We start from the raw sequence: 24509 nt of genomic DNA on the forward strand, positions 1-24509 counted from the left end.
AAAGATTTAAAAAATATCTAGCTATGGGAAAAATAAATCCTGTACAAATATTTAACATGGTTTTCCTGCAATTAACCATCCCTTGAGGTTTTTCACTTAACAGTAGTATTACTGCATCCCATTATACATACCAAAGAGTTAGTTCTAATCTCATAGCCCACCACTAGCTTACAACACTTCTGGCACTTTTAATATTTTGTTCCTCAGAAGTCTTGTTAGTGCAGATAAACTTTAATTGGGTTTTATGTTAATCATTGGATCACTTTGACAATAAGAAAACCTATGTGAGGAAGATATTCATTAACTACAGCTCAGCCTTGAACACCATAATACTGAATCATCCCTAAACATTTGGGCCTTGGCCATGGGGACTTAAGGGCCTGTCCCACTTGGCTGTCATTCGCGCGCCATTTACGTGACCTGCTAGCATGCAGGTAGGGCAGGACGGGCGCATGGAGTGGTGTGGGCGAGTGTGTAGCGGTGTAGAGGAGTGTGGACCGTCCTGCACGAAATCTTCGCGCGCCACCGGCCTGTCGCGTAACTGACGGCCAAAGTGGGACAGGCCAAAAACCCTGGCACGGCGCAACGTCTCACCTCCAACAGCAGCCAAAGCAGGCAAACGATCATCGAACTCAGCCTGGGGCTCACGGCCATTGCAGAACCGGATCCGCCCCCACTCCTACTCCCAGAGCGGGGCCAATACGAATGGAGATAAGACACAAAATACTGGAGTAACTCAACGAGACCGGCAGCATCTCTGGGGAGAAGCAATGGGTAACGTTTTGGGTCGAGACCCTTCTCTCCAGAGATGCTGCCGGTCCCGCTGAGTTACTCCTGCATTTTGTGTCTGTCTTCAAATGACGCCACGCGCTCCAGACGGCTGTGCAGACGCATGATGTCGCGTAAATGACAGGCCCTTTAATCTGCAACTGGATTCCAGACTTCTTGACAGACGCATTTCAGTTGGTTAGAATCTGCCATAAAATGTGGCTAAGAACAATGTGTACATATATATATGTGGCTAAGTGGCCAAGTACAATGCCAACTCAATACTTAGGTACACCTTTGACCATTGTCATAGATCGGATCTACAATCTACAATAACAATGAAATTAATTCAAGAACCTAGTGTCATGTTGCCAAGCCAATAACTTGATCCTTAACAAGAATTTTCATCAGCTTTGAAAAATTTGGTTATAAATTTGAACCAAGGCAGTGAACACAACCTGCATCAATGAATCTGCTGTAGATGTTTGGAAGCTTCAAGTTCCTAGCTATTCATATCACCAGCAACCTAACATGGTCCCATCACACTGATGCAATGATCAAAAAAGGGCATGAATGCACTTACTTTCTCAGGCATCCAAGAAGATTTGGCATGTCCATGAGGATTTGCTCAAACTTCCACAGTAGCCCTCTAAAAGGTATTCTGACGGAATGCATCTTAGTCTGCTCTGCTGTGAGTGGTGAACATATCCCGGTCCATCACAGGATTGTCAATTCCTTCCATCCAGTCCATCTTCGTGGTGAATTCCATCAGGAAGACAAAGGATCATCAAGGATGCCTGCCACCCCGGCCGGCCACGCTGGGGGAAGATACTGGAGTTTGAAAGCTTGGATGCCCAGACTTAAGAACAGTTTCTTCCCCACTGCAACCGGCTCCCTGAACTAATCATCTCTTTCACATCCTCTCGCCAGAGGTGCTGTCACATGCTCGTAACTCTACCTCATTGGGTTATTCTTTTATTGTACTTTAATATTCTTTTGCATACTTGGATTTTGCACAATAATTTTGCACCATTCTGCTGCTTTGTATGCATCACTGTAATTGTTGCTCCATACCTCATGTTTATGCTGTGAGCTGCATGGATGAATGAATGATGAATGAATGAATGGATGAATGAATGGATGAATGTATGAATGGATGAATAACTTTATTGGCCAAGTATTCACATACAAGGAATTTACCTTGGTGCTCCGCCTGCAAGTGACAACAACATACAGTGACAGTTAGGAATGACACATACAACATTAAACATTAATAATAAAACATTATTGATTAAACATGTGAATTAAATACAATACCAAAGCAAAAGGAGGCTACAGATATTTGGTTATTGAGTAGAGCTACTACTGGTGGAAAAAAACATTTTTATGTCTGGCTGTGGCAGCTTTGACAGTCCGGAGTCACTTTCTAGAGGGATGTGATTCAAATAGTTTGAGGCCAGGGTAAGAGGGGTCTGAGATGATCTTACCCACTCGCTTCCTGGCCCTTGCAGTGTACAATTCAACAATGGAGGGAAGGTTGCAGCCAATAACCTTCTCAGCTGATCGGACGATTCGCTGCAGTCTCCAGATGTCGTGCTTAGTGGCTGAGCCAAACCAGACCATGATGGAGAAGGTGAGGACAGACTCTACGATGGCCGTATAGAATTGGACCATCATTACCTGTGGCACATTGTGCTTCCTCAGTTGTACATCCTCTGTTGTGCCCTTTTGACTGTAGAGTCGATAATAGCTCCCCATTTAAGGTCCTTGGAGGTGATGGTTCCCAGGAACTTAAAATACTCCACAGATGTGACTGTGGTGTTGTTGATGGTGAGTGGGGTGAGGGGAGGGGGAGCTCTCCTAAAGTCTACAATCAATTCCGCTGTTTTAAGAGCATTGAGCTCCAGGTTGTTACGAAGGCACCGGGACATCAGCTGTGTCACTTCCTGTCTGTAGGCAGATTCCTCCCCATCCTGGATCAGTCCAATCGGGGTTGTGTCGTCCGCAAACTTGAGAAGCTTGACAAAGGAGTCAGTGAAGGTGCAGTCATTGGTGTAGAGAGAGTAGAGGAGAGGGGAGAGTACACAGCCTTGCAGTGCTCCTATGCTGAGGGTTTGTGGGTCCGAGATGTGCTTTCCCAGCCTCACATGCTGCTTCCTGTCTGTCAGGAAGCTGGTGATCCACCGACAGAGGGGTTCAGGCACAGTCCACTCGGAAAGTTTGTAGTGTAGTAGCTCTGGCACAATGGTGTTGAATGCAGAGCTAAAATCAACAAACAAAATCCTCGCATAGTTCCCCTGGCGGTCTAGGTGCTGGAGGATGAAGTGCAGGCCCAGGTTGACTGCGTCATCCACAGATCTATTGGCCCGATATGCAAACTGCAGAGTTTGTGATATTTTTCAGCTTGACAGAAGTCAGTGTGACAGGCCTGTAGTCATTAAAACCAATAATATTTGCCTTTTTGGGTGCAGGGGCAACAGTGGAGACTTTGAAGCAGGCAGGGACAGTACAGGTTTGCAGGGACTGGTTGAAAATATCTGTCTGGACCAAATGTGCCCAAATAATATCACTGCACCTTGGTATATATGATAATAATCCAATCTAATCATTTCAATGTCAAAAGGTCTCAGATTTAATGTTAACTGAACATTTATTTGTTGACACTAAGTAAAGTTAACATAACCAAATTCTGACAACTGATGCAAAATATATTGAGAAAATCATCTCACTTTAAATCAGCTGCAATCTTACATTTACCTGGCAAATGGAAGATTCAAACATATATATATAAATGTTTACACAGTATGCTGCCCTCTAGAAAGTATTCTGATGGAATGTCTGATATAGCAACTGCTCTGCTCTGCAGAGAGTGGTGAACATATCTCAGTCCACAAGCTTGTCACTTCTCATTTTTATTTCCAACTATTATTCAAATTTTAAAATAACATTAAGAGAACCAGTATATGGTTGGGAGTGAGTGGAGTTTCATACAAGCTCTGCTTGGTTAATTAAATAGAAATGCTGAGGTGGTAACTTACATTAATATTGGAGAAGGCAGGAGAATGGGGTTAGGAGGGAGAGATAGATCAGCAATAATTAAATGGCGGAGTAGACTTGATGGGCCGAATGGCCTAATTCTGCACCTATCACTTATGATCTTATGATATTGCTTGGAGATGACACCTGCATCTACACGAAAACTGATGTGGAACAGAATTCAAAATAACTAATTCAGCATTAAGTACCAAAATCCAAAACATATGATACTTAGAAAATCAATAATAAAACAGATTTATGTTTTGTAACACAGAAAGTGCAGAACGTGGATAATGGAACACAAAGAGTAGTAATGTAAAAATATCCATGCATCACGTTTACCAGAATCCTTTAAATGGTCTTAGAATCAGTCTGAAAAAATGCAATTAAATTGTCAGAATTAACAAATTTGTTTTTAACAAGAGACTGGCCTGAAGTACAATGGAGGGTCTGGTATTGATCGGCAACACAGGGAACATTACTCTTCAGGTATTTACTCTGCCACCTCTACACCAGAGGCCTTCAGTCCAAATCAATTCCAAGAAAAGATGGCCTTTTTCAGCAATAAATACATAACTAGCCTCAGCAGAACTACATTGCTCTGGGACATTTTATAGTAAACTGCTCTAAAGTTCTAGCTAGGTTTAAACAATTGCATATTTTCCCAGGTCATAGAACAAATGCAATTCACTCTAAAACCTGTTGTTAAAAATGAGAAAAATAAGATTACAATTAAAATAGAATCCTAAGCAAGTCTTTTCCATCACATAAGGCAAACAGGATCTTGTTTTAAATGTTGTGATTTCCATATTTACATATGGTAAGATATTGTAGCGAAACTTAAATCCTTCATATATTGTGGAATGACTTTTTAAAACATTTAAATTAATCTATTTTACACTAGATTACACACAAAAATGTAATCTTAAACTCAAAGTAAAAAGAGAAGATACTGGAAAGACTCAGTCATCCAGACAAATTTGAGGTGGGTGAAATATTTTTAAATCAATAACATTTCATTAACTGTTTCCTTCTTAACCTATACTCAGTATTTTTTTGTATTTTCTACTTTTATATCAACTCCTTGCTTATTTTTAGCTAAAGTCCTCATGTTCTGATTAATCATACACAAGTTGAAGAGGGCAAACTATTTTACTAAATAAACAAACATGCTTTGCCTTTTGTACATATTTGGCGAATCAGAAAAAGGAATACAGTATAGATCAAAACATCAAATGGTTATTACGAGAATGTAATTCTTAATTTTTTTTCTTCCCAAATCATAAATTCTACCATAGTGTCAATTGACCAGCATATCAGTTAATTGTCAACAGAGCAAAAATATCTTGATTCAGTTTTGGAAGGCTTAACAATAGAAATTACAAGCCACTGTATTTACTCTGCTTTCTACTATATATAGGTTGGTACAATGAAGCTTTAAGGGCCTGTCCCACTTGGCCCTCATTTGCGCGTCACGCAATGGCGCGCAAAGATTTTGTACATCACAAAATCCTGCAACGCTGCGCGTCACTGCCTATGTCATGACGCACCATGCGCGCGTAATGTGCACCATGAGCACGTAATGAGCACCATGCACGCATCACGTGTGTGTCACAACGCGTAAATGATGTTGCGTAAATTACGTGCAAATGACGGCCAAGTGGGACAGGCCCTTTATGGCTCGATTTTCCTGGGAGGAGTCTTCTTACTCCAGTTGCTTCCTGTGTTAACCATTTTCTGAATTTAGCCATAAAGCAATACAGCATAGAGACAGGCCCTTCAGCCCAACTTCTCCATGTTTGACATTATGGCCCAAACCCATTTGTTTAGTTTAGTTTATTATTGTCACATGTACTAAGTAAGGTACAGTGAAAAGGTTTTGTTTTTGAGCTATCCGATTGGCTAGCTCACCTTGGATTCCTTTATCTAATGACAAAATGGTGGCCAAGATGACCCAAGAACAAGTGGCAGGGCCTGAGTGGAGATGTGGCCAGGAATGAAAATAAAGTTAAATTAATTGGAGGGGGGGAACAGAACAAGGACCAGTTACAAAGTTCCTTTGGAATCTTTAGACAGTATCTGATATTGAAAAATATTTAAACAGAAACACATAAAATGATTGAAAACAATAATAAAATCAAATTCAACTTATTTTTAAATTCCTTCTTCTTGCTTGCATGTATGCTGAGAAAATCTTGTAACTCCACATGAAACTGCAGTCAAAATCCAACAAAATCTGGACTATTGTCTTTCACTCGAGGATTGTCATTTGAATCTAGCCAAAATATGGATGCAAAATCTTTCTTTGATTTCGGCCCTTAATAGTCTTGAAATAACATTGGTCTTCTTAAATCCAATTCCCAATGGATGGATAACTGATAATAATTCAATGCTAACTGTACAAATCTACTCAACGAGCTTACAGGGATAAACAGTGTGAGGTAAACATATTTTGCTGACTGCCTTAATAACTACAGAGAAGATCAAGAATGAAAATCAAGACCTCTAAACGCCCCTGCTACCTCAACCCGCATCTGCTTTGAAAATCACATCCATACAAAACAGTTTAAGGAATAATTTAGGTGTGTAAAACTACCCAAATTCAAAACGGAGTAAATATATAACGTTTATTTTATTTTCATTTTTGTCTTTTATTTGTCTTTTAAATGTTGTGATTTAGAATACTGACATTTAAAATGGAACTGGTTAAATTGGTGAAGTATCTGCAGGTCAATGGAAAGATCAATGAGTCTGATTGGATAATTCTACGACAGAATCAGTTTTGGTGTGTTGAGCCAAATAGCCCGATATATACCATGATTTCAAACAAATAGCCAAATTCTGAGTGAAGGTCAGCTTTACTGTCGAACAGTTAAAGAATATTTAAGCAATGTGGTATACAGAATACAATATAACTCAAAAGAAACAGAGCGCAAACATTTCTACACAAAAAAACAAATGGAGTCAGATGGGGGAAGGAGAAGGTCGGAGTAGAGGCTCTGTTTGAAGAAGGGTCTCGACCCGAAACGTCACCCATTCATTCTCTCCAGAGATGCTGCCTGTTCCGCTGAGATACTCCAGCTTTTTGTGTCTATCTCCGGCTCAAAGTAGCAAAGGTTACAAAATTTTGAGATTTAAAAAATCAAGTCTGCAATTTATCCCATCAGATAAAGCATAAAAATAAGTTTAATTTGACACCTAATTCACTTTCATATCTTCAGTATTAAAAAAAGTTATGGCCATTTTCATACGGAAATTAGCATCTTGTTCCCTATTGCTTTTCCATTGACTTAACACAAAAGCTGTGATCGAGGACAGACAAAAGTCCATAACTTTCTTGGAAATTAAGAGAACTGAAATAAATTTTCAGTAATTATAGATTGAAGCATTCTGAAACAAATATGAAACAATCCTATTTGGATAACCTGAAATTAAAGCATATAATTAGTTAGTTACCTAATTGTAGCTAATTACAAAATTCAATTACTAGATCGAAACATCTATCCATTTCTTAAGAAAAGATTAACATTTTTAAATAGCCTAAGTGTCCAAATAGCATTCACACAAGAATTCACAATATAACATGATTTTTAAATCTCAATTGTCATTAATTTATAGGCCAAATGGAAGGAATTTAGTGTTTCATTCCCGTAAATTAATGGCCATTTTAATCATCTTGCGAGTGGGATTTTGTGGAATGTGATCGATTGGAACGTTGCGGTTGCGGTGAATTTAAACCTCATATTGGCAGGAAAAACACTGCCGGTTCGTATGGGGCCTAAATCACCTTTTCGGAAAGTAAAATTGGATTGAGGTAATCCAAAGAAGCACGTTTATATGTAAAATAAACGGCTTACCTTTAGCTGTCCCGTACGTGAAATCCGTCCCGGATCGGCGTTGACGGCATTAGAAGCGGATTTTTATTTTACTCCAGCGCTGAAATTGGCCCGCGGTTTAAACAAAAAAATTCACAGAACGGCAGTCGGAACAATTCTTCAACATTAGCTAGCGGCCCGAGAAAATAAAACTCCGGCAGGCAGGAGAAAACTGCATTTTAGCTCCCCCCCCCCCCCCCCCAAAGGCGCCAAAGTCGCGCACACAGCCAGTGGCAGAACTGCAGCGCCGCTGAAGGTAAGTTTTGTAACATACCTACTCAAAGATGATGTTAATTTTCCTCTTTCTTTCTATTTCTTTGCTAGGGAGGACATACACAGACGGACCTGCTGGGCATATGTCCTACTCTGCAATTCTCCCCCATATCCCACCCCCACCCCCACTCACACTGCACCTAAACCAGTCTCTTTTTACCTCCTTCCCACTTCTGATAAATGGACCTCAAAGTAAGATGTTAACTGTGCTTCTCTTCCAAAAGACACACCCTGACTTACTGATTATTTTCAGAATTTTCTGATTTTATTTCCAATTCTGATTTTTTGTGCATCCCCCAATTTTAATCTGCATTTTTATGGCATCCAACATAATGTGCAGTGTCTCAAAGAAATTAAGCAATAAGCACCAATATATGAATTGGTATTGGATTGAATATATTTTCACAAAAGGAGGTATACCTCCCTTTACATACGCTGTCAAGGCTGCTATTTATTTTCATTATTTTCTTTTTTTTTACTTTCAGCATTTGCATCATTCCATTTTTGAAATGTTTTTAAAAATGATTGCTGCTGAGAGATCATAGCCGAGACACAGAGATGAGTTTCCAGTTCCTGCTGCCACGATCGCAATGAAGGAATTGTAGATTAGAGTTAAAGAGTAATGCAGCATAGGAACAGGTTCTTTCGCCTAACCTATCCATACTAACTAAGAAGCCCATCCAAACTTCTCCTATTTCCTAATATTTGACCAATATTCCTTTAATCCTTTCCAATCCCCACACCTGCGCAAACGTCCTTTAAATGATGTTGTTGTATCTGCCCCAACAACTTTCTCTGGTGGCCCGTACCATATACATACCACCCTCAGGTCCCTTTAAATCATTCCCCTCTCACCTAAACCTATGCTCTCTAATTTTTTATTCCCCTTACCAGGAAAAAGATGGCCATTCACCCTATTATCCACTTATGATTTTAAGTATCTCTATAGAATAGGTACACAAAAATGCTGGAGAAACTCAGCGGGTGCAGCTGCATCAATGGAGCGAAGGAAATAGGCGACGTTTCGGGCCGAAACCCTTCTTTAGACTGATGGGGGATGGGGGGCAGAAGGAAGGAAAAAGGGAGGAGGAGGAGCCCGAGGGCGGGGGGGATGGGAGGAGACAGCTCGAGGGTTAAGGAAGGGGAGGAGACAGCAAGGGCTAGCAAAACTGGGAGAATTCAACGTTCATGCCATCAGGATGCATGCAACCCAGGCGGAATATGAGGTGCTGTTCCTCCAATTTCCGGTGTTGCTCACTCTGGCAATGGAGGAGACCCAGGACAGAGAGGTCAGATTGGGAATGGGAGGGGGAGTTGAAGTGCTGAGCCACCGGGAGTTCAGGTAGGTTATTGCGGACTGAGCGGAGGTGTTCGGTGAAACAATCGCCCAACCTCCGCTTAGTCTCCCCAGTGTAAATTAGCTGACATCTAGAGCAGCAGATGTAGTAGATGAGGTTGGAGGAGATACAGGTGAACTTTTGTCGCACCTGGAACGACTGCTTGGGTCCTTCAATGGAGTCGAGGGGGGAGGTGAAGGGACAGGTGTTGCATTTCTTGCGGTTGCAACGGAAAGTGCCCGGGGAGGGGGTGGTACGGGAGGGAAGGGAAGAATTAACAAGGGAGTTGCGGAGGGAGTGGTCTTTGCAGAAGGCAGACATAGGGGGAGATGGGAAGATGTGGCTAGTGGTGGGGTCACGTTGGAGGTGGCGGAAATGGCGGAGGATTATTTGTTGTCTAGAACATAGGTGGGAAGGGATTTGACCAAGGGGGATAGTATAGAGTCAAGGTATGTGGAGATGAGTTCGGTGGGGCACGAACAAGCAGAGACAATGGGTCTGCCGGGAGGGCCGGGTTTGTGGATTTTGGGGAGAAGGTAAAAACGGGCCGTGCGGGGCTGGGGAACGATGAGGTTGGAAGCTTGGTCAGGGCCTATAAAATAGGCCCTCATGTCCTGGCAACAGTTCTACAGTAGGGTAATCAGAACTGTGCTCAATAGTAAAAGTACAGCCACGCTAATATCTTGTTCAACTGCAACATAATGTCACAGCTTGAGTATTCAACGCCCCCAACTGATGAAGATCCGCTTACCTAATAACTTCATCATCACTCTGTTTAACAGTCATGCCATTTTCACTCTGAACTTGCATTCTTACATCCTTCTGATCAACTAGACTCCCAGAGTTCTACCATTCTCTATGTAAGTCCTACCCTTGTTTTGATTTCTCAAAATGTAACACTTTACACTTATCTGAAATGAGTGCCATTTAGTCTGCTTATGTAGCCGGTTAAGTTCCTACTGTAATTTTTGACAACCTCTTCACTATCTATAATACCTCCTATTTTAGTGTCATCTCCATACTTACTAACTATGCCTTGTACATTCTTATTCAAATACTTTACATGAATAATGAACAACAACGGGCCTATAGTTAATAAAACATTCATAAGTTCATAAGTGATAGGAGCAGAATTAGGCCATTCGGCCTTTTGCACCATTCAAGATTGGCTGGACTATCTTTCCCTCTCAACCCCATTCTCCTGCCTTCTCCCCATATCCCTTAATACCCATACTCATCAAGAATCTATCAATCCCTGCCTTAAAACTATCTATTGACGACCTCACATTCTCCTGTGGCTTTGAATTCCACAGATTTACCACAATTAAATTCAAATGAGCTGCATTTTATGTTAAAATAGAAATAATGGGCAAAATATGGAGGTGATTTTATGATCTAAAATCAAATTTTATGTAATTATATTTGTGGAAACAACAACAATCACATTCAGATATCTGGATAAACGCAATATCCAAATGGTGCCCTAATAAGCTTATGGAATTACCTCAAAAACAGATCTGCCTGATCTTTGAGGAAATCTATGTACGATAAATTACAGCAACCATTTCATGCATGTCCTTGAGATTGCAAAATAAAACAATGATCACAACTGACAGGCAATCTTCCAATTAGCTATCAAGGAATAACTGGATAAATAATTAAAGAAAATATACATTACAGGATACCAAATCTTTGCTGTCTTTAAACAAGGTGCCTTATTCTGCATTTTTGAGCAGGGAGGGAATGAGGAAGCAGTAGTGATAGAAGGCCAGGGACAAGCCTTGTAAATTTTGTATTCGAAGGATCTCAATGAATTTTACATTCACCAAAGTGAAAAATATTTTCAATCTATCATACATCTCAACTGAACGACTTCAATGCAGTGATTGTGTTTTATTCCCAGAGATATAGCGGCTCTGAACCGGCCCTGCTGAGTGCCCCCCATCCCCCCTGGACTGTCTCCCTCGGATGGTCACGTCACACAGCTTATTCATTTATTTTACTTTTCTTATAACCATATAACCATATAACAATTACAGCACACACAGCTTATTTATTTATTTTACTTTTCTTCCCCTAGTCCCATCTACCTGCACTCAGACCACAACCCTCCATTCCTTTCCCGTCCATATACCTATCCAATTTATTTTTAAATGATAAAATCGAACCGGCCTCCACCACTTCCACTGGAAGCTCATTCTACACAGCTACCACTCTCTGAGTAAAGAAGTTCCCCCTCATGTTACCCCTAAACTTCTGTCCCTTCATTCTCAAGTCGGTTGGAAGCTGCATACTAAATCTCGTTGCACTGATATGCAATGACAAGATATTATTATTATTATTATAGTATTATTATTATTATTGTGACTCATGTAAACTGGTGGTTACCCCTGAAATTCAGCAAAATATCAGGTTATTTCATTTTGGATTGAAACATCGTCAAAGTGGTAGTACTATGTATTTGGGGGTCACAGAATGCTGCATTTAACCACTCCTGGGACTAAATCATGTCTTATTATCAGGTCTATTATCACTATGTTGAGTTATTGATGAACATTGAACTCTAATGTGTGTATCTGGCATAAGTCCAATATTTACAGCATTCTTGTAGAAGCTGTCAATGATGTATCCATCTCTGTTGCTATACAGATTTCATTTTTAAGGTACACTTCCGCGGTAGGACAAACTGATCTCAAAAAGAATGTTGGTGCATTTTAAAGTCAGACAATTCAGTTGGTTAGACCATGTTTGAGTTCCATCAACAGCAAGAAGCAATCGCCAGGTTTGGAGGGTTATAGGTTTCAGAGGTCTTCTTTAAATAGAAGTAATAGCTTATGCCAGAAAATCAATTCAAACCTTTCATTTAAAGGCAAGGCTTATAAACATATTTGAATGTTCTCAAAACTTAGAACAATTTCTGGTTTAATATCATAAAGTTACATACACACTGCATAATCGTTTCAATGTTGAGAGTAGGGATTCTGGGGAAAGTGCAGGACTATAACTTCAGTTGATAAAACCATGGTGAAAATAATCCATATCAAGGTAATGAGAACATTTGGATAAAATGAAAATCTCGTTTTTAGCTTGTGGTTACTTCCATGTACTGCTTCTGATCATGTACGTTGCTGTGTGTTCAGAAAGAATACTCTCAAAAGCTCAATATTGTCAGCTTCACCAATGCTTCTGTTGATACCTTTATGCAGTGTGCCACTAAATTCTGCAAATAGTACATTTCTGGTTAACGTAGGCGAAGAATTGAATAATATTAAATCTATAATTAAATTTAAGTTTTGATTTTTTTTTTTTTCCATTCAATGTGATAAATTATTCTGCTCATTATTGCCACATTTGGCCTTCTTCAGACGGAAGAAGGGTCTCTACGCGAAACGTCACCCATTCCTTTTCTCCGGAGATGCTGTCTGACCCGCTGAGTTACTCCAGCTATTTGTGTCTATCTTCGATTTAAACCAGCATCTGCAGTTCCTTCCTACACATGTTCAGATATAATTCAGAGAGCCAATGAGAAAACGACCCATCGACCAGTTTGTCAAACATCCTGCAAAGATGATGTTCTGGGGTTGTTACAGCTACTATAGTGTTGGTCCGTTGTACCCAGTTGCTAGAATGATGAGATCGCCATAATATATCGATGTAATGCAGAGGAGAGTGATGCCTGGAGATAGTGAACACTTTCCTTGATGTATCTGGGATATTCCACAAGATCTTGCGCTGTGCAGTACATCAAAGCTCGTGCCCCAATCTTTCCAGCATAAGGGGATACATGTCTTGGACATATAACCTGGTAACTCGCCTGACCTGAATCCGATAGAGAATCTGTGGTCAAGTATCAAGGAGAGACAGAAAGGTAAGGACTGTACCATGAGGGAGAAGTTCATCAAGGCCATTATTCAGCTGTGGCATCAAGAAGAAAAAATCCTTGGTAACTGTTAGAATCTGGTCGATTCCATGTCAAATCGTGTGTCAAACACTTGATGAGGAACTGTGGTGGACATATAATGTACAAGGCATAATGGTGCAATGCAAATGAATAAAAGGTAGCCCTGCGATATGTACATTGTTATATCTGACTGTATGCTTTATTCAATTAATTTGAACTAGGAAGTAGATCCAACAATTTATATCCAATGGTTTCTGTCCGCTTAAACATTATTTTTTTGCAACCAAGTTGGCCACATGCCACACACCATTAATCATCCCTAGTCTACTATTGAGCTAAAGTTCATCTCAGTCATGCAATTGGGACAACCATAATAGTTGACCTGAATTCCATCTGAACCATTTCACAGTTTAATGCAGTGTTTTCAAATGCTTGTGGATTTTTGGTTGCTGAAAGAAAAGGTCTTAATTTGATTTGTTAAGTGCATATGGTGTTTCTGCGAAATGTAGCACAGATAAATTACCCAAACCTTTTAGTTTAGACTGACAACACTTTGCAAAACTTGGACATTTAACAATCCATGCTGATTTAACTTGCCCAACCCAGAGAGTCCCACTTGTCTGCTCCTGGCCCAACTTATGGCTCCAGGCCTTTCCCATCCATGTATGCATCTTTTAAATATCAGAACTGTATCCACCTCCACCATTTCCTCTGGCAGTTGCCCATCAAATTCTCCTTAAATCTTTCCCCTCTCACCTTAAACCGATGGCCTCTAGTATTATACTCCCCTATCCTAGGGAAACGGCTGTATTTATTCACCTTATCTGTGCCCCTCATGACTTTATGTACATCTATAAGGTCACTCCTCAACCTTCTACCTCCAGGTAAAACATACTCAATTAATTTAGCCTTCTGTTATAACTCAATCACCCCAAAGCTGGCAACATTCTCGTAACTATATTGCATCCTTTCCAATGTAATGACGTGCTTTGTAAAGCAGAGTGTAAAGAACTATCCACTGTTCTCCAAATGTGGCCTTACCAACATCTTGTACTGCAGGTAGACACAAAATGCTGGAATAACTCAGCGGGACAGGCAGCGTCTCTGGAGAGAAGGAATCGGTGACGTTTTGGGTCGAGACCCTTCTTCAGACTGTACTTGTACTGCAATCTTGTACTGCAGTACAGATTGCTACCAATAGAGGGCTGCATTTTATATTGCTGCATAATCCATTTTACATGTGTAAAATCTATCCTCATGGGATTTAATTTTCAGTTCTGAAGAACTGCTATTGTGCAGTGATTCAGTTACAAGTCCCAGACGTCAGTAAATGGTGTCCAACAGCAGGGCCAAACTTGCAGGGATTCTTTAGCGCCATGCTGAGGAAACACTCAGATCCTGGAACCCCACTGATTTCAAAGGGAGTCAGCGCACTGCCGAGAATGCTTTGGAGAAGGTTAATTCATTAAAAAAATATTTAAACATTATTTTAGAAATACTGTGTCATTTTTTAGATTTTAATCAATTATTTATCAATATATTTCCATGTTAATGTTTCTTAAATGTCCAAGGATTATAGAGACAACCTAAAATCAAAAAGATAGCAGATGCTGGAAATGTCAAATAAAAATAGAAAATGCAGGGAATATTCAGCAAGTCAGGCTGCATCTGTGAAAAGTGAAACAAGGCATGTTTTCGTCTGGGCTCAATATTGAATTCTACCACATCAGATAATCTGCTCACTCTGTCTCAATTGTCCATCAGTACCATTCGCTGTGGGGTTATTTTTACCTTTAATTTTTCTTAATTATTCTCTATGGAAGTGGAGGACATATCCAATTTGACCTGCTGGGCATATCCCCCTGCTCTGCATTTTGCAACTCTGATATTCTTTTAACAGAGCATGGAACGGGCTATATAGCTATAATGTCCTTGTCAAACATGATGCCTACTTATACTAATCCCTTCTGCCTGCATGTGCTCCATATCCCTCAACCCCCTGGAAATCTAAAAGCCTCTTAAACACCACTATCAGAAATGCTTCCACCACTACCCCAGGCCAGGCATTCCAGGCACCTACCAGTCTCTGTAACTTGCCCTGTACATCTGTAAACATTCTCCCTCTGACCTTATAACTATGCCCGCTGGTATTTGATTTTTCCACTTAGGAAGAAAAGGTTACCTGCCTTAACTACCTGTTCCATACACTTGTTCCAACACCACCCTCTGTTTAAAAAAGTTACCCCTCAGGTTCTTAATAAATCTTTTCCCCCCTTCCCCTTAAACTTCTGTCCTCTGGTTCCCGATTCCCCTACTTGGCAAAACACTCTGTGCATTTATCCGATCTATTCCTCTCACGATTTTGTGCACCTCCATAACATTACTCCTTATCCTCCTGAGCTCCAAGGAATAAAGCCCTAATCTTCTTAACCTCTCCCTATAGCTCATGCCCTATAGTCCTGGCAACATCCTCGTAAATCTTCTCCGCACCCGTTCCAGCTTGACAACATGTTTTCCATAAGATGCGGCCTCACCAATGTCTTATACAACTGTAACATGACCTCCCAACTTCCATATTCAACACTATGTGACTGATGAAGGCCAAAGTGTCGAAAGACCTTATCTATCGGTGATGCCACTTTCAAGGAACTATGTACCTACACTCCTACGAAGGCAGAGAAAGAGACTCATGGATATAGTCAATCCTGAAGGACTACCAAAAAAGATGGACAACTGAAGTTCAGACTTTTTACTTATGTTACACACATTTAAATCCAAAGACAATTAAATGGAACTATAGAAGTAAAGTATGCAGCATGACAAACGTATGCATTTTATATTTGTCTTACAACTTTTTCAACAAATGAAAAAAAAGGAAAAGTTGAGCTTTTTTAATTTATTATCTTATTCACTGGGAAGCAGCAGCTGGAACACTAAGTATACATGAAGCTTGTTAAACCTGGAAATTTGTGTTCGGCTTGGCTAAAACTTACAACCTTCACCCAAGTTAGACATTTGGAAAGTTTAAACGTCACTGCAGAACACAACCCAGGTTGAAATTTCAATATAGACTGAACAAATACGGCACTTCAATCTTTTGGATGAAATATTAATGTGAGATTCCATCTATCCACTTAGATGGATGTTAAAGATTCCACTTGTGATTCAGTTATCCTGGCAGCCTAGCCAAAGATTTATTCCTCAATCCAAACCAATTAAATAGCCATTTATCTCACGATCACTTGCAGATCCTGGTGTGTACAGATAGGTTGTCATATCTCCCAATGTTACAGTGACATTCCTTCGGTAAACAATTCAAGGGGACATAACAAAATTATCAAAACTGCCATGTTTTGCATATTGTTGTGCATCAGAATATTGAGGTTTCTACATGATGGCATGTCGGTCACAGTGCTCAGCAACTGCGGCTCTGAGTCCGAGCCCATCACAGTGGAAATGGGAGTGAAACAGGGATGCATCATCGCACCCACCCTGTTTGTCGTCTTCATTGCTGCCATACTTCACCTCATTGGTGAAGAGCTGCCACAGGGGATCCCAATCGTCTACAGAACTGACGGTGGGCTCTTCAACATTAATAGGTTGAAAGCCAAGAGCAAAGTCAGTAACACCGCCATCATGGAGCTTCAGTACACAGACGACTGCGCCATTGCAGCACACTCTGCAGAAGACCTCCAGGGCACCCTGAATGCCTTTGCCAAGGCATACGGAGCCATGGGCCTTGCCTTAAATATCAAGAAGACCCAGTCCTACATCAACCTCCACCCAACCAGCCGTCTACCCAGCCCACTATAAAAGTGGACGACACCACACTTGAAAACGTTGACCACTTCCCCTACCTTGGCAGCATTCTTTCCTCAAAAGCTGACATCGACTCTGAGGTCAACCATCGCCTGAGTTGTGCCAGTGGAGCCTATGCCAGACTCAGGAAAAGAGTCTTTGAAGACCAAGACCTAAAGGCTCAAACAAAACTGCTGGTCTACAGAGCCGTTGTCCTCTCCACCCTGTTGTATGGAGCCGAGTCATGGACCACCTACAGCAGGTACTTGAGAGCCCTGGAACAATACCAACAAAGATCCTTACGAAAGATTCTGAGTATCAGCTGGGAGGACAAACGCACCAACGTCTCCCTAAACAGATCCTGTACTCTCAATTGAAGGAAGGTCAGCGAGCACCCGGTGGGCCAAAGAAACGCTTCAAGGAGAACATCAAGAATAGTCCGAAGAAATTCCACATCACATCGAGCAACTGGGAGCACATTGCACTGAACATGCGCTCCTGGAGGAAATCCGTGCAGGAAGGAGCTGCACTTCATGAAATGGAACCATGCCGTGTCGCAGAGACAAAGCAACAGCACTGTAATGAGAGGGAAGGGGGCTCGACGACTACCAACCACCAACATTCTCCACTGCCCACGTTGCACCAAGGTGTGTGGATCGCAGATCGGCCTCTACCGACATCTGCTGACCCACATGTAGACGACCTTATGGAGAGGACAGTCATACTCGTTTCGAGTGACCGCCGATGATGACAGGTTTTCCAAATAAATTTTCAGTTCCCAATTAATCACTCTAGGATCATAGGATATGAAACTGTTGGATGCATATGATCTGGCTACTGATTTAATCAATGTAGTGCATTAAGCTCTGGACCTCAAGATTCATTAACCTGTTTTGCATGACTACCCTTTTCGCTCATCACAAGCACAGATCATGAACCTGAATCATCATAGTAGGATAGCATGCGAAGCATAAGATAAAAATGTGTAGAAACTGTAATTTGCTTGGAATGAGGAAGCCCTGAGATAGTTATGTTTCATTTTGATTCTACTTTGAAATTATCTCCACTAAAGATCTAATCATTCTTTTCATACCTAATCCATTATTTGCATCAACTCTACATTCGTGTCCCCTGATCTTGATAAACATTACTATGTATTTGCCAGCATGTGCTGAATAGGGAACCATACCCTAAGCTGATGCTCTGTACAGTGCCTCTTTCAGAGAGATGGAGCTGTCTTTTCCTGCAATTTGCTTTTGCACAAAACTGCTCTGGATTTGTATAGTTGCCCTGGCCTGGAGTACTACTGTAGCATTACCATAAGCGTTGTAGCTTCTGCGTTAAGCCTCAGTATAACAGGCAGATATATTCTTACATATTCTGAAAGTGTTCTAGGTTCTATTCACCTCCTATGGATAAACCATTTCTAACACTGAAGGCCATTGCACAAACACATGATTCTTCACTATGATTTTCCTAAACTGTTTTTTTAATCTTATTATAATCAAGTCAAGAGTGTTTTATTGTCATAGATCCCAGATAGAACAATGAAATTCTTACTTGCAGCAGAACAACAAAATATGTAAACATAGTACACTGTAAACTATATGATAAACGAGAGGAACAAAAGTTCTCTAATGTGTATATATACACACATACTCACAAGTACACACACACACACACATATATATACACATACACACATATTCAAAACAAAACAATAGTGGTGCAATATTAATAATAATAATAATAACAATAGTCTATTGTAGTTCAGAGCTTATTTGGGGTTGTAGTGTTTAATAGCCTGATGGCTGTATGGAAGAAGCTGTTCTTGAACCTGGACATTACAGTTTTCAGGCTCCTGTACCTTCTTCCCGATGACAGTTGTGAAATGAGTGTGTGGCCAGGATGGTGTGGGTCTCTGATGATGCTGGCTGCCTTTTTGAGGCAGCGATTCCAATAAATCCCTTCGATGGTGGGGAGGTCAGAGCCGGTGATGGACTGGACAGTGTTCACATCTTTTTGCAGTCTTTACCGCTCTTGGACGTTCAAGTTGCCGAACCAGGCCATGATGCAACCATTCAATATGCTCTCTACTGTACACCTGTAGAATCAGTGGTACATTGGACTACTGTGTCTAATCTCCAAATGCCAGTGTAATATATAACCAAGTAGCTTCACCAATATCCTCCAAACCATCAACGTTTGTAGGTTGGAGGCACAAAATGAGCAGACACATGGTAACATAACCACCTTCAAGTTCCCAACCCACCTACAACCCTGATTTGGAATCACACATTGTAATTACTTTACTTTGCTTGGATCAAAATCCAAACAGTAGCCACTGAACACCTTTGTGGAAGTACTGCAGTTATATAATTTGGCCATGCCTTCTTCGATGCTGCCCCAGTATTGTTACTACTAGGTATCTGTCCCAGAATGTGGAAAATACCCCAGGTTTCCATGTACACAAATTGCTCAGTTATACCCCCCTCCCCCGTCTGTTCTCGATTGTGGTAGGTGTTGCTCAAAATGCTGCATTTGCTCAACAGTAGCCTGCCTATCAATGTCCAATTTGGTTTTTTCCAGGACCAATTGGCTCCAGACCTCATCCATTAATGTAGCAAAATTGCATTCCAGAGATGAGGTGACAGTGGCTTCTCTTGACAACAAGTTGCATTTCACTGAGAAACACAACCTTCGCTCTGGGATTCAATTCTGGTACATTCAACAAACTTGGAAAAAATGCAGCTAATGAGCATAATTGGACAATCCTCCATGATTGGAGTAATACCTTCCCAAAGATAAAGTAGGTGTGCTACCGGGATATTGCTGCAGGAGTTCCTCAGAGTTGAGTCCTTGGCATAGCTATCCATCATGCTTTGTGGCATTCCAAATGTGTTAAAGGCGATTGATTTAGTGCAGATCTGGCAGTTCAAAACTGAACATTCAAGAGGCACCATGGATTGCAGCAGCAATAGAAATGCACACCACCATAATCTGTAATGTTATGGCACAGCACATCCCTCACTCTAGATGCTAACCTAGTGAAGTTGCAACGCAGTATTACACAAGTGCACTAGGCATTGCTAAATGATCTCAAAACCAATGGAGTAGATCAAAGCTCTGCAGTTCAACCACATCTAACTGGAAATAGTGATGGGAAAACAAACAATTAATGGGAAGAGGAGATGCCTAAGGAATCCTTATCTTCAACAATGCAGGCGCCAGTATGCGAGTGCTAAAAGTTGAACCATTCACAATTATCTTCAGTGAAAAATTCAAAATAAAGAATCCATCCGTGGTATTTAGTCAGAAATCACAGACGTGCACACACCGAGTCTGGATTCTATCAGGAACCCGATTCCATACCACCACAGCTTGACCCAAACATCAGCTAAACTGCTGAATTCCAGATTTGAATTGGTTTTAACTTGGCAAAACAAAAGTTGAAGAGAAAGCACTCCTGTGGATGAAGTCATATCTTGTACAAAAGGATGACTGTTGTGCTTATTGGAGATCAATCTTTTCAGCTCCAGGACATCACTGTAGGAGCTTCCCAGAAGAGCACCCTGCTTCATCAATGGTCTACCTTCTATCATGAGGCCAGAAGCAGGGATGTTCTTTGATGACTTCAATTCCATTTGCAACTCCTCAGCATATTAACGAGTCTATGCCTGTGTGTAGCAAAACCTAAACAACATTCAGGCATGTTCTTCTAAGTGCAAGTAAGAATCATATCACAAAGTTGCTGGGCAATATCCATTTCCAAAATGAGAACATTTCCTACAGCTACCCTTGATATTCATTGGCATGGAGGAGGCCCAGACCAGGAAGGTTAGTAAGCAAATGGAAAAGTGTTAAAATGGTTAGCAACCGGGGGATCCAGTGAGCAATTGTTTGGTGAAACAATCGCTGAGTCTATGCTTGGTCCCATTGATGTAAAGGAGGCCTCATCAGGAGCACCAAATGCAGTAGATGTGTTTAGAGGAGGTGCACGTGACCCTCATCTCACCTGGAAGGACTGTTGGGGTCCCTGAATGGATGTGTGGGAGGAGGTATAGGGGCAGATGTTACATCTCCTATAGTTGCAGGGAAAAGGGGTGGTTTGGGTGGGCAGGGATGAATGAACCAAGGAGTTGCAGAGGGAGTGGTCATTGCGGAAAACAATGAGGATAGAAAGATGTGACTAGTGGTGTGATCACTTTGAATGCAGAATGTTGGAGAATTCTGCATCGGTTACAGAGGCTAGTTAGTTTGTTTGGTACCCCATTCAACATGATAAATATTCATTCCCTCCGGTGTTGGCACACAATAGGTGCAGTGCATAGTGTCCATGGAATGAACTGCAGATAATTACATAGGTTATTCCAAAAGCACCTTCCAAACTTGTAATCTCTTTACACCAAGAAGGACAAGGGGCTTCAGACTCATAGCAGCACAATCCTCTGCCAATTCTGTTCCAGAGCCGAACATCATGGAAATATATGAGCATTCCTTTATTGTTACTGCCAAATAATTAAAGGCTCACCATCATCTACTTCAGGCCAACTAGGGATGCACAATAAATGCTTGCCGTAGATACTTTGATCAGAAAAATCAATCGGGTAGTGGGGAGTCTCACCATCTTCTCAATGAGAATTAGGGACCGGTATTAACTGCTGGTCGTGCCAAAGATGTCCTGATCCAATGACTGAAAGGAAAACAACTTTCTAATGAAGATTTCTTGAAGCTGAAGTGCTGTTTCTATTTCCTCGTGTGATGCCTGACCCACTTAATAATAGCAGGTTTCTCTTTTTATTACAAAAGAACATTATTTGTGACAGATATACATTGTTCTATATGGTATAAATGTGTTTAAATATCATCACACTCTCACCCTTTTAATTTCACTTCCAAAACTACAAGAACACCAACCCTGTACAAATATGGCAATCATCCAATTCTGGACTTTCTTATGCAATACGCAAGCTTTTCAGCCCATTTTTATGGAAGTGCTGTTAGTGATCTCCCAAAAGCAAACATTCTATCAGGTTGTTCCTCAATTTAGTTTGGGAACTGCTCTGCTCAAAACCGCAAGAAATTGCACAGAGTTGAGGATGTAGCCCAGTCCATCACAAAAACCAGCCTCCCCCCCTATATTCATACTGCTTCAGAAAAGCAGCCAACATAATCAAGGACATTTTGCACCCCAATCATTCCCTCTTCTCCTCTCTCGTCAGGCAGAAGATACAAAAGCTTGAAAGCACATCCCACTAGATTCAGAAATAGCATCTTCCCTGCTGTTATCAAGCTACTGCATAATCCTTTTATAAACCAAGGCCGTAGTCCAGGTAATTCAATTTACCTCATAGTGGGCCTTTCACACTTTTAATCTGTACTTTCTCTGTAGTTGTAACACCGTAATGCTGTAACACTGTATTTTCCACTCTGGCTATTTTTCTCTTTGCATTACCTATTGTACTTGTCTTGATTATACTTATGTACGGAGTGATTTGACTGTATATCACATTTTCCACTGTATCTTGGTATTTTAACAATAAACCAACATCAATGAATTCCTTCCCTCTTCCCTAAGATCCCACCAATCCTGCATACTGAAACTGAAGGTGATTAGAACATTTACCATACTAAAATAATCAAGTAAGTGTGTCCAACATTACAGAAATAAATGGCAATGTGCAAAGTGAAAGGGTGACTATAACGACTATGATCTTTTGAAATATTTACGTAATTTGAAAAAAGTGTGAAATGAAGTAAAATAGAAATCAGATGCAAGTCTGCTAATAACAAAAAAATATGTTTTTTGCCCTACCTCAAATTCAATTACCACAAATGGACAATGGTTTTGGCAGTTGAAGTTGCCTACCTAGTCCTCATAACAAAAAAACTAGAGAAAAAATATAATGGACAGACAGAAACATGAGATTAAAGACAACTGGAGGAAAAAAAAGGACATGAGCACCCTTTGATATCAGAGGAAATCAAAAAGTTTCCTTTAGCAAATCATCACTAGTATTTTTCATGACAAGATAATTCTTTTTTTAAAAGTTACTACTTAAAATGTACTATTTTTTCTCAAGCCAGAATTTAATTACAGTTTTATCAGAAAAGCACACAGATTGGAATTTGTTCACTATTTTTAATATGCAGTTAGGATGCCTGGACTGCATAAACAAGAGAATGTGCTAATTCAAAAGGACAAAATAATCAAAATCTGGAGTCACTGTGGCAGGGAAGAGAGTTAGCAACTTCAAATGTCTGGGCGTTTACATCTCAGATGACCTGTCCTGGGACTAACATATAGATGTAATCATGAAGAAGGCTCACCAGTGCCTATACCTGTTAGAAGTTTTGGCGTTTAGAGATTCAGCATGTTACTAAATACGCTTAACAAACCTCTGCAGATGCATAATAAAAAATATCCTAACAGACTCCAGTGAATGGTGGACCCAGCCCAGCCCATCACAGGCAGAGCACTCCACCATGAAAACCATACATGAGGCTTGCCGCGTGAAGGAGATATCCATCATTAAGAATCCCCACTATCTAAACAATGTTTTGATCTCACTGCTTTAATTTGTCAGAAGGCACAGAAACCTGAAGTTCCACACAATCAGATTCAGGAATAGCTACTTCCCAACAACTATCAGGTGTAGAATTGACCTGTATAATCTTAATACCTGGACAACAGAACACTACATTGTACCTTTTGCATCACAGTGGATTTGATTTGATTTTCTAATTGTGTTTTGCACTAACATCTTTTTTTTGCACAGCCTTGCAGAATTGTATGTGTAATTTTGCAGACAGTTTATATTTCTGTCTTTGTCCAAGTCTGTGTGCTTATGATGCTGCAGCAAGCAAGATTTTCATCGTACCTGTATCTCGCCACACTTGTGCATATGACAATGAACTCGACTTGATTTTATAATTCCACTCAATCCCTTTGTTCCTTGACATCTTTTAAAAAGTACTATATAGAAATGTGCATTGGTCCTATGTACACAAACCAAATCACATTTGTTTAAAATATATTCCCTGCTATTACTTTGAAGAATTCAGAGGAAGCAATGTAAGGAAACACATCTTCAATTAGTAATGCTCATAGTACAAGAGTATTCTGGGAGATGGGTGCTGATTTTTTTTAATGGATTTTTAGAGCATGAAAACCATGGGGGCTGAGAAATGACCAATGTGTGTGCATGGATGAGAATAATTTCTGGTAATGAAGAGGAACGAGTGGTCAAAATCAACCAAGTGTGTCAGATGCTACAATCCTAATCATGTGAGGTAGGCGCAGCCCAAGAGTTGAAAATCTGGCGAGACCATGACCATTACTGAAAAACTGTGTTGGAATAATTGAGTTAAATGTGCAGATAATTGAGTTAGAATTGTGTGTAAAGGTTGGGAACATTTAGGAAAGTAAACAGCTTGAAATTAACAAATGGGGGAAATAGGCAAATGGATAGATAGTTGATATTACACACAATGGAGCAAAAATGTAATCAATATGTTTAT

General features: G+C 40.5%; 1 protein-coding gene and 1 long non-coding RNA gene across 4 annotated transcripts in view; one reads left to right on the forward strand and one right to left on the reverse strand.

Annotated features, from left to right (window-relative positions):
• lrba (LPS responsive beige-like anchor protein) overlaps positions 1-24509 on the reverse strand; it is a 661684-nt gene that overhangs the window by 315053 nt on the left and 322122 nt on the right. The gene's annotated exons all lie outside the window — the stretch shown is intronic.
• The window catches only part of LOC129703948 (uncharacterized), a 38792-nt gene that overhangs the window by 5559 nt on the left and 8724 nt on the right, over positions 1-24509 (forward strand). For 2 of the 3 annotated variants that reach the window (XR_008724659.1, XR_008724660.1), the window contains exons 3-4: positions 12655-22321; positions 22567-22631. This is a non-coding gene — a long non-coding RNA (uncharacterized LOC129703948). Of the gene's footprint in view, positions 1-12654; positions 22632-24509 lie in introns of all 3 variants that reach the window. The other variant, XR_008724658.1, reaches the window with a different exon arrangement.

The sequence above is a fragment of the Leucoraja erinacea genome, chromosome 1 (genome assembly GCF_028641065.1).
Source record: "Leucoraja erinacea ecotype New England chromosome 1, Leri_hhj_1, whole genome shotgun sequence".
NCBI lineage: Eukaryota > Metazoa > Chordata > Chondrichthyes > Rajiformes > Rajidae > Leucoraja > Leucoraja erinaceus.